Source organism: Temnothorax nylanderi, unplaced genomic scaffold, assembly GCF_030848795.1.
Source record: "Temnothorax nylanderi isolate EJ_2023f unplaced genomic scaffold, tnyl_v1.0 TNYL_tig0398_pilon, whole genome shotgun sequence".
NCBI classification, from domain to species: domain Eukaryota; kingdom Metazoa; phylum Arthropoda; class Insecta; order Hymenoptera; family Formicidae; genus Temnothorax; species Temnothorax nylanderi.
The window spans coordinates 123,420-134,978 of NW_027249460.1; the positions used below are offsets into that span (position 1 = coordinate 123,420).

General features: G+C 44.3%; 1 pseudogene; it reads right to left on the minus strand.

Moving 5' to 3' along the window:
- Nucleotides 1-3,102: 3,102 nt before the first annotated feature.
- On the minus strand, nt 3,103-4,404 carry LOC139782245 (uncharacterized; annotated as a pseudogene).
- Between the last annotated feature and the right edge of the window lie 7,155 nt (nt 4,405-11,559).

Sequence of the window (11,559 nt, forward strand, 5' to 3'; positions counted from 1 at the left end):
CATTGACTTGTATCTCGATGTACTTGCGTAAGGCGTCGAGTTGATTTGATGTCGCTTGACATACAACAAAGTTTGATGTGTGTTCCTATTTTGCATTTGTTTGCTTATCTTTAGCTTTTTGTCCAGGTGTGAGACAAAATCCCTCTGTATGCCCTATTTTACTGCATGTTTCACAACGGTGATTTTTAAAAGGACATTCAGATTTATAATGGAGTTGTCCGCAACCCCAACATGGTGAGTTTGGCTTCTTCCTTGGGTGTGAGTCCTTGGGTTTGTTAGTACTCCTGACTTGTGTCCTTATTGCGGCCACCTCTGCTGTCTGCAACATTGCGGAGTCTTTTTTGATAGTGAGGAATCGTTTGGCCTCTGATACCAGAAGTTCTACTGAAAGTGTGTTGCTCTTCTCAGGTTCCTCTAGCAGGGTTAACAGTCGCTCTCTGAATTGATTTGGAGTTATTGAGGAGACCTGAAATTCTTCACATAAGCAATTAACCCTAGCTCCGTATGTCACGTAATCTTCTTCAGCTGATTTTTCTATGTTCAGACATTTATATCTTTTGTTGAATAAAGACTCGGTTTCCCCGAAAATGGTCTCGAGTTTTTGTACTGTTTCCACAAATGATAAAGTGTTGGGCACTCTTGGCAAAATAATGCTAGCATACTTGTCGTAAGCTTCTTGACTAAGCTTTCGTAACAGTAAACGTACCTTAGCTGCATCTTCTAGGTTATGTCCGTCCTTTGTGAATACGTTTTCATGTTTTTTATACCATTTTGCAAATGAGGAAGAAGGTTCCGGCTTGAAGACGTCGATACTGCGGCTGAGCGTGTCTTGTACTACCTCTGACGGGTTAGCTGTTTGACCCTTGCCGACGTGTCTCATGGTCTCTGCGAGTGCATCGATTTGCTTTTGCATGTGCGCTTGGAGCGCATTTTGGTTAGCTTGAGCTTGTGCCTGTTGTTGCTGCATCTGCGCCATGAGAGATTGTTGCTGCTCGAGCAGTTTTGCAAGGAGTGCGTCTGCCATGACGTTGGTGCGTCGGTCACGATTATCCTCGTCGCCACTGTTAGGTTCTTAACTAACGTACAACTTGCTGGTGCTTATTACACGTTTATTCGTATGCCTGTACAACAGTTCTGATTCCCGCGCGTTAACCTCTCGCCCCTTACGTACTGCCAACCTCTAGCCTCGGTGGCCCCCTGAGTATATTGGCGGCGCTGCCAACATCCACTCTATCTGTTACATAGATGCGTCGCTCGTGTATCAACATAGGTTCGCATGGTTTTTCTTAAGGCGGGTTCTCAACTCCCTAACATCCCCCTTTTTCAGATAATCTTAATCTACTTATAAGTTTAATCTATCCGGTTGTTTTATTATTCTTCCGCTTCTAGTAGTTGTCGGATTTCGGTAGTTTAACTCAGCCTCATCTAAACCTCCCTCTGTATTGCTTATCTCTAGTTCGCTTTCTGATGCTATGTTATTCTTTGTATCTGACGCGGCATCCCTTTCTCTGTGATTGTCCTGCCTATTTCTTTCTCTTCCGTCTTCATCATCTTCTACTCTCTCTCCCCTATCACTTTCTATTTCAATATAACATTTCTTTGTTTCCTTCTCATCCTCTTCTCTCGGACTGTTAAACAAATAATGGTTCCTCGGTACTCTTCTATTTTTTGCATGCTTAGCAACTTTTATAAATACTCTGTTTCTGATATATTCAGAACCATTATCTGTTTTTACATGATATGTTCTATCTCTAGTTTTCCGTATTACAAAACCCGGTATCCAATTACCCTTTGGTTTTAGCTGTATTGCTACTCTACTTCCATTTTTTATTTCTGGTAACGACCTTGTTCCTCTCTTGTTATAGTAATGTTGTTGTATCTTTTGATTATCTCTAATTGCTTTTCCTAACATTTTCCTATCTACTAATTTGGGTATTAACTTCTCGTTAGTACTTGGAACTGTTCTTCGTAACTTCCTGCTCATTAGAATTTGGGACGGTGAGAAATTCTCAAAGATTGGCATGTTTCTATAATAAAGGAGTCCCAAATAAATATCTTTCCTTTCTTCTAGAACTTTTTTGAACATGTTCTTAGCCGTTTGTACATTGCGTTCAGCCATTTCATTTGATTGTGCATATGTAGGAGAGGTAAGGATATGAGTGAACTCCCAGTCTCTAGCAAATTTTTTGAATATATGTGACGAAAACTGTGGTCCTCCTTCACTTATTACTATTAGCGGTATGCCGTGCCTCGCAAACATTGCTTTTAAAACATGATTATTCTGTAACTACTACTTTCATCTGTCACTTCTTCTATTTCTATGAATTTAGAATAATAATCAATTACTAGAAAATAATTTTTCTCCTGTAGCTCAAACAAATCGCACCCTACTTTATTCCACGGCAACATTTTAATTTCATGTGTCTTTAGACTTTCGGACCTTTGCGAATTTGAGTATTTTACACAAATGTGGCACGATTCTATCTTTTGTATGATTTCATTGCTCATTGTCGGCCAGTAAACCGATTGTTTTGCGAGAGCCAAACATTTTTTAACTCCTAAATAATTGTAATGTATTTTGTCATGTTCCGTTTTGTTTTTCCCCCAGACAATAACATCATCTATGTATTGCTCACATCCTTCACAATCTTCAAAAGTTTGTCTAAATTTCTCCTGAAACACTTCCGGAGCTGATATTAAACCATATGGCATTCTCAGAGATCTGTACCGACCAAAAGGTGTTGCGAAAGTGCATAAATATGAGCTTTCTTCATCTAAACGTATTTGATCAAATCCGCTTGTCGCATCTAACGTGCTGAAAACCTTGGCTCCTGCTAAATTTGCTGTAATTTTCTATAACGTTTTAATTAAACATTGTTCGCGTTTTATAGTGTTATTTAGATCTTTTGGATCCAGACAGATTCTCAGACTACCATTAGGTTTGCGAGTTATTACCAGAGGATTCACCCAATCCGTAGCCTCTTCTACCTTTTCAATTATTTTCTGTCTTACTAGTTCATCCAGACATTCTTTTAACTTAGGCAATAATGATAAAGCTACTCTGCGTGTCGGATGAATCACTGGCTGCGAGTTTTCTTTTAACTTTATATGATATGGCTTTGAGAAGCAGCCAATTCCTGAGAAAATCTCTTTATACTCCCTCACTAACTCCTCATAAGTGCTACTATCGTTTATACTTTCTATCTTCTTTATAATATTTAATTCTAAACATGACGATAATCCTAGGATTGCTGGGAGTATTTGTCTCAACAATATAAAAATCTATTTTGAAAACTCTATCCTTTTTCTTGGCACTTATTGTACATATACCTTTGACCTGTAACTTATCCCCCGTATATGCCTTGAGCATTGTATCCGTTGGTTTGATCCTAACGTTATCTAAACCTAATGACTTTAAGTGTACTATTGACATTACATTACACATTGCCCCTGTATTTACTTTGAATTTCATTCTTTTATTCTTTATTTCTAACTCTGTAAACCAGACATGTTTCTCGCTATTATTTTCAATCGCTCCTATAAACAAATATTCTTCATCGTCCTGGGATGTAAGAGTATCTACTTTCTTTTCTTCTTTTTCCTGAATTTAATTTACTTTCTTTTTATTGCTACTTTTACATACAACTGTAAAATGATTTTTCTTACTGCATTTTGCGCAAAATTTTCCATATGCCGGACAATTGTTTAAATTGTGATTCTTGCCGCATTTCGTGCATTTAACTATTACTTTTTCTTTAGCTTTGTAGACACTTTTACCTCCCCCTGCCTGTACCTGACCTAACTTTTTCTGCGATTTAATTAAATCTACTGTTTCCGTCGTTTCCCCGGTGGCCTCCATCTTCTTGCTCTAGATTTTCGCCTTCTCCATCACCTTGCATTGGTGAATAGCCCGTTCTAGCGTCAGCGAGTCATCCTGCAGTAGCTTCTCCCTCATCTTGTTGCTGTTGACTCCGCAGGTGATCATACATTTAATTAGGCTGTTCTGTAGATCCCCCAGCTTGCACTTCTGGGCCTGTTCTGTGAGTTCCACCACGAACTGTTCCAGTGACTGTCCTCCTTTCTGTCTCATCGTGAAGAACACGTATCTTTCATACGACAAATTTTCCTTTGGTAGAAAGTGTGCTTCGAACTTCTCCAGTAATATAAGCAGCTTGTCTTTTTCATTTTCAGTTAAAGTAAAGGTTTTGTATATTTTGAAACCTTCCTTCCCTATGTAATGCAGGAGCTGGGCACATTGAGTTTCTTGTGGCTTCTTCGACACCTCCGAGGCTTTCAGATAGTTCTCGAATCTGCTACGCCACATCTGCCAGTTTTCTGCAACGTTCCCCGACATCCTCATGGGACTAATGCCTCTTGAATATCCCATTTTATTTGTTTTCTTATAGTCATGTCTTCTTGTCCCGCCGGTGCGCGGTTTCTAGTTTTCTAGGTTAGCTGACTTGCCACCTTTTCCACGTTGCTAGTCCTCTTTTCCTTAATTTGTTTTGTTTTCTTTCTCTATGTTTACGACTGCGCCATGTTATATTAGGAGAGGTGCTAATATATTAATAGCAATTAATCTGCAAGCGTGTATATTCTTAAGACTCACTTTAATCGTGTCTCCACTCTATCTGTTACATAGATCCGTCGCTCGTGTATCAACATAGGTTCGCATGGTTTTCCTTAAGGCGGGTTCTCAACTCCCTAACAGTGTCGAGCCTAGCTCACGTGTGACGAGTCGCCGTCGTGAGTTTCACGTCACTCACTACCATGCATCGCATTAGCTGATCATTTCATAGGTATATGGTACATGGCAGCCCAATATACCTAACCTTGCAGCCGCACCCTTCCGAGCAGCCGCACGAGTCGACACCACACCCGAGCGTGCGAATAACAATCGACTCACGGATCCTTGTGGAGAGGATTCCGGAAACGAGGGCTACCAGGCCATCCGAGAGCGAGGGATTTGCCAGCCCGAGCGGCAAGAGCGAACCCGAGGACGAAGCCGCCAAATAAGCGACCGGAGGTAACAACCGGCCGGCGGAAGTAACGACCGCGAAAAAAGCGCATTTTACATTGAGATTTTCGGTTAGTTTTAGATTAGACACCGCGGTCAGTTATAAAATTAAGTTTCATTTCATAAATATCTAGTGATATAAGCGTGTTAAAAATCATTGGTGATGGGTTTAGGTATAGATGCATAGTCATTAAGTAAATTAAGTTGCGCGCCGTACTCGCCAGATACCTCGATTATACAAGTACGCGAGTAAACTAAGTTTATTTCCAATTATAGGCTCTTGCAATCTGATAATTAATTTGCATTATTATTATTTCGATCGGTATTATAATTTCCCTGGCGTAAAAAGCGAGATAAATTCTTTTAGTTTTGCGCAATATAAGAGCCGCAAATCATCTCCAGGATTCGGGGAACGCCCAACGCTTGACCGAGATCGCGAATAAGATAGCGGCCCGCGAATACGCGAATCAAAAGGTAACGCCGGGGAATAACGGCACAAACTCATGTAGAATATCCGCAGTAAGCGTGCCGAAAGGTCCGCGAAGTAGGCCGACCACCGGGTCGAGTAAACGCGAACCCGACGACTTTCTCAAGAAGTCGGAACGCTAACAGTTCAAGGACACCCTAATACGCGTCGCGCACAGGTCGGCGTCAAGGCCCGCACCGGGGCCCGCGAAAACGCGAGCCAACAACTTCTACGGGGAGAGACCTCACGGGACGACCGAGGGGGGTCCCCAAAACGATACCAAGGGGTCGGCGTCAAGGTCCGAACCGGGGCCCGCGAAAACGCAAGCCCGACGACTTCTTCGAGAAGTCGCGGCGGAAACCTACTCAGGGGAGGCCGACGAACACGCCGGAGACATTCCCGTCGACGGCCGACACCGGGCCCGGAAACTACGGAGCCGGGGATCGGACGCGGAGTTTGCGAGCGGATATCGATTAAGGACGCCCCAGAGAGTCGGTATACGAACGCGCATCGACCGGAAACCAAATTTAAGATCCGGAGGTAACGACCGCCATTCCAGAGATAACAACCGCCGAAAATTTGTAAACCGGGTATCGGATTGTAAGTCAGACGCGAGATTATAAAGCGTAAAGCGTCGAGAACATTCGATTTGTGAAGATTGAGAATGTATAACATTATGATGCGAATCAGGTGAATATATTGCGATAAAGGTAGATTCGAGAACGTTCGACCGGCAGCGAGCGGAAATTTCCATAGATAAATACAGCCGAGGTAAACAGATCGGAATGCGGGCAAAAACAGCCGCCGCGAACATCTAAAAGTGGTAAACACATAGGAATACGAACTCCGAGTCGAAAACAAGTTCGAGCGCGAGTCGTGGTGGGGGAAGCCGCGACGAATCAGCGAGACCGAGCGAAGAGGAGGACTCGGGGAATCGCTCGACAGAGGTACGCGCGTACGGACGTATCGAAGATACACCTCTGAATACAATCGGGCACTTAGCCACGATTGTATAACGCTACCGCCCGCGATACTAAAGCGGGAATACATCAATGTATAAAACATATCTTAGCGCGCAAAGCGAATCTTGTGAAACTAAAATTCTGGTATTGGTCATCGAGTCTATAAGACCATCCTGAAATCAAAGTGTTACTGTAAATTGATCGAAGAATAAAAGATCGTTAATTTACATAAAACAAAAGTGTCTCAAGTTAGTGAATACTTACCTGATACTTACCTGATCCTTCGATATCGGCGAATCGTTGTCCAGCGGCGATCCAATTCCAGCGTTGACGATCCATCGTTGTCCAGCGGCGATCCAAGGTCACATCGTTGGTGGTTCATCGTTGTCCAGCGGCGATCCCTCGAAGACAGGAACCTGAAACAGAAAAGATGGTTAATATTAGGATTGAATTCTAATAAGAAACGAAAAGCAAACCTTCTCGGTTGATTTATGATTAAACCGAGTGGCGACCGATCATTAATTTCACATATCTCGCGAATCTGAGCCGTCACATAGCCGTGTCCGGCTACAACCTAACCTAACCTATTCGTTACCCTGACGGGAATTTATGCCCGATAGCACTGATCGAGACCAGCCGAGAGCCCAGGGTGTGCACTTGTATCGCCTGAACCCCGTCCGCTATCCGGCAAGCTGAGTACCCGGCGAGCACCAACTTGGAGGTGGGGCAGACTTGAGGCTGTAAGATCTGGTTACGCCTCCTTGCGAACGAACAACCATAACTCCACAGGGCCGAGAACCACAGTCATTCGATTAAATGCTCCCCGCGGTAACGGCTTAAGTTATTCCCGCTCCCTTAAGAGAGTCATAATTACTCCCGCCTTAAGAGAGTCATAGTTACTCCCGCCGTTTACCCGCGCTTGCTTGAATTTCTTCACGTTGACATTCAGAGCACTGGGCAGAAATCACATTGCGTCAACACCCGCGAGAGCCATCGCTTCAAAATTCAGAATTCTACTACCCATTGAATTAATGCACCTTACTGTAAATCATATAGTTCAATGCCTCTATGTGTGGCAATTTGTTTTATAATAAGATATTTATACCCTCCTATAGTTAAAGTATCCTCCGCTTCCCCGTTCTTATGAGCTCTCATTCATTAATTTCAGATATAATACTTTTTTTTAACGGTTGAAGTATCCCCCGCTGACCCGCTATTATTGGTTCTCCTCCAATTCTTTTGCACGTCAATTTACAAAATTTCTCGATATACAACATTTTTTGTAAATGTGGTCGAATTATGTCCGGGCGTGACTCCGGTTCGCCTGGGGCTGCGTTCGACCCCGACAGGGATCCGACGGGCACGTGAAATTAACGACACAGTTTTCAGAAGGACTGCACAACAATAACTTTATTCACATAGAGTACAAATGAAGCAAACGCTATCGTTTATGAGCGTGGCACTCGCGCGCACGTGGATCAGCGATGGGTGGCACGTGACGTAGAACTGTTCGTTAGATGCGGAGGCGCTTCTAGGGCGCGATGCGCATGTAGCACTTTACTGACACGCACTGGCGGCGTATGCAGTTATCACGCCTGTCTTTGGAGCAAGACGCGAGAATGTTCACAATGGCGAGGCGCTCAGGGCGACTTACACGTGGAGTTCACCGCTCGCGGAGGCGAGGGTGAATGGCAGCACGCTCGAACGGCGCGGTAATTAGCGGGGCTCTCGATGAGCGGTTGACTCGTGTGCACGACGGTATGTGTTAGACCGCGTGAAACGGAGCAAGAGATAACGGAAGCACGGCGGTGTACAACCTCGTGAACCGGAGCAAAGCTAGACTTCCGCTGAGCCCGGAGCTCTCGCGTTTCGAGACCTTTCGGGCGCGCGACGCGTGTCGACCAATCATCCGCAGTTTTGCGATCAGGCGATCACGGCATGACCGGATCGATACGCGTTGAACGCGACTTCGCGGTGAGGGTTGACGCGGGGAGCGGTGCGAGATCCCTTCGTTCGGAGGGCGACTGCTTGATGGCGTCACTGTACGGTATCGATTTGCGATCGCGAAAATTACGGAACAGTAAAAGATTTTGAATTTTCCTCAATAAGATATCCTTGATTGCTGTTTTCATCGACCTTAACTTTGACGCTATCCTTTTTAGTTGCTCTTGAGAATGCTACATAGAGTTGTCCATGAGCAAATACGGGTTGTGGCAGATAAATCCCAACTTTTTCTAAAGTTTGTCCCTGGGATTTATTGATTGTCATAGCAAATGCCACTCTAATAGGAAACTGTCTTCGTTTGAGCTTAAACGGAAGTTCCGAGTCATTTGGAAGGAAATCTATCTTTGGTAAGAAGACAATCTGACCTCGAGCGGGGCCAGTTAGAACCTCCGCATAAATAAGATTAGGTTTCAAATCAGTAACAATAAATCTTGTGCCATTGCATAGTCTTTTCTTGGTATTTAAATTTCTTAACAGGAGAATTGTAGCACCAATTTTCATTTTTAGTCGATGAACTGGCATCCCAGAGGGTGTCACAGAGTTTAAAAACTCAGTCGGGAAATTTAATTGCTCCTGTGAATCATCACTCACAATAGAGTCAATTGAAAGATATTCCTTTTCTCCTCCTTCCATTAGACAAAGGATTTCATTATTAATTTTGAATGTGTCCTCATTCTTAGGACAAAGGATCCGCTCGATCATGATTGTCTTTGACTTGTTCCATGTTGATTCTATCACCAAAAAATCTCAGTTATAAGAGATCCTTTTGATATAAAGTCCTGGGGAATTTTAATTGTTTCAAGATGTAATCCATCCGTATTAGACCATTTACCCTCTCCGAGTTCCAACAGCCAAGTTGTAAATTCTCTTTCATCTCCAATTCTCATATTTTGCTGGAGTTTAACTTGATTTACATTCTTCCATATAGGATTATATTTAACAGTCGACTCAATTATCGCTGCTTTGTGTGCATGTGGCACTATTGGTAGATTTTGTCTAAAATCTCCTGCAAATAAAATAACTTTTCCTCCAAATGGTTGTGACTTCTTCATCAAATCCCTGAAGAGTTTATCCACTGCTAAGGCATGTCCGACAGTCATGCTCACCTCATCCCATATGATAAGTTTGGCAGAGATTAGTTCTCGTGCAGCTTTCGAGTTTCCTCTGATATTAGATTTAGCACCATCATCAATTGGAATGGAAAGTTTGAACAGGGAGTGATATGTTCTTCCTCCCTTTAGAAGTGTGGCAGCAATGCCAGTTGATGCACATGGTAGATCTTCCTCGTTTCTTCCTCGGATAACACTCAGAAATGTGTTAAACAGATAGGTTTTACTACCTGCAAAACCATCTATACAAAATAGCCGCTGTGGTTCATTCTCATTGTCAATTGCTCGCATGACCAAATCGTACACGTGCTTTTGCTCAGCATTTAGTGTCGAACAAATAGTCACCACGTCTTTTTTCCTCATCCACATTATACTCTCTTATACGTAAATAATCACTGGATTTGGATTTGGCAATTAGAAATTCTCACAACTACTTCCATTATTCCTCAGAATTTCTTGTATATGATTCAAAGCCATATTTTCAGGATTGACAACATTGCTGTGTACAAAGTCCTCAATCATGGATTCTTTGTATCTATCCCAAAGAGTTGGTACATCTGTTAGATTTCCAAAGATACAAATGTAGGAAAATAGCTCTCGAAGCTGTGCAGGTGCAGCCGTATGCGTCGCGCCGACAATCAGGGGGCCCGGAGGTAACTACCAGGCCAACAACACGCCAGAAAGCGGTAAGAGAATCACCGATGGTTCACCAACGGGACCCACCGAGGGGTCACGAGTGACCGTAGGTCAAATTCGGGGGCGCGTTCGCGAAATCGTGAACCAATGGTCTCACGCGAGGCGGGGCCATGGGTGATTCACCCGCGAGACCGATTAATCGATCAGGGCAGATCGGCGTCGCGAACGGACGTCCAGGTAAGAAAATCGCGGACAACACGAAATCCGCGGGAAACGACAGTCGGTGACCGATGTACGACACCTAGTATACGCAAAAACCGGGTCGGCGTCAAAGCCCGGCCACGCGAAGGTCGAGTAACGTGACCGCCCGCGATCTAGTCACCCGAGCGTCATCGCCGGGAACAAAGAGCGAAAACCGGTTAGGGATGTCACACAGATGAGTCATCGGGGGTCGGCGTCGACGGCCGACGACACTAGGTATACCCGGACGTCTTCTACGAGAAGTCGGTCCGGATGCATGTATTAGAGCGCGGGGTAGGACGTGCGCACAGGTCGGCGCCAAGAAAAACCAAAAACTCAGCGAGATGGAAAACCACTACCCTGGAGCGAAAAGAGGGGATCGACCGGAGGGCGGGGCCACCGGAAATTTCCACCGATAACATCTGGAACGTTCGACGGGAGAAAAACAAGGTTGTTATTGCGCCGCGGCGAACGTTCGAGAAAGTGAAAGCGGCCGTGAAGTCGCGGTGGGGATAGCGGCCGTAAGTGGGGAGCCACTGAGAGCAGCGGCACTCGAGGCAGTCTCTCGAGGATAACCGGCGCGCTAACACGTTATCCAGATTATACACCGCAATCGCGTTAAGTCCCGCGAATGTAAGTCGAGTGTAATAATTATAGTTAACCGGTTTCCCTAACAATCGGGAACGCCCGCGAAACGCGTTAAACATCGTCGAAACGAAAGGCGAAAGGTATCGAGATACCGAAAAGGACTTGCGTGCGTTTGGCGAATTGTGCGAACGCCATCTTGTGCGAAATAAGTTTGTGAACAACCAAGTGTGTGTAAACCAAAGCCTGCGAATAAATGGAATAATTATTTGCAAAATAAATACGAAGTTGTCGATTAATTACATCCCACTTACCTGATCAAGCGGATGTCAGCCATCTTGGACAGTCGTTGATCCGGATCGGAGATTATCGTCGGTGATTCATTAGTGAGGGACGGAGAACGGCCATCCGTAAAGAAAATCTAGAAAAGTGCGGTCGTTATTAAGTTAACTTACCGAGTTGCGTATACTTACCTCAGGCGCGCGGCGGTCAGCCATCTTAGCCGGGCGTTGGTCCTGGACGTTGGTTAATACCTGTGAT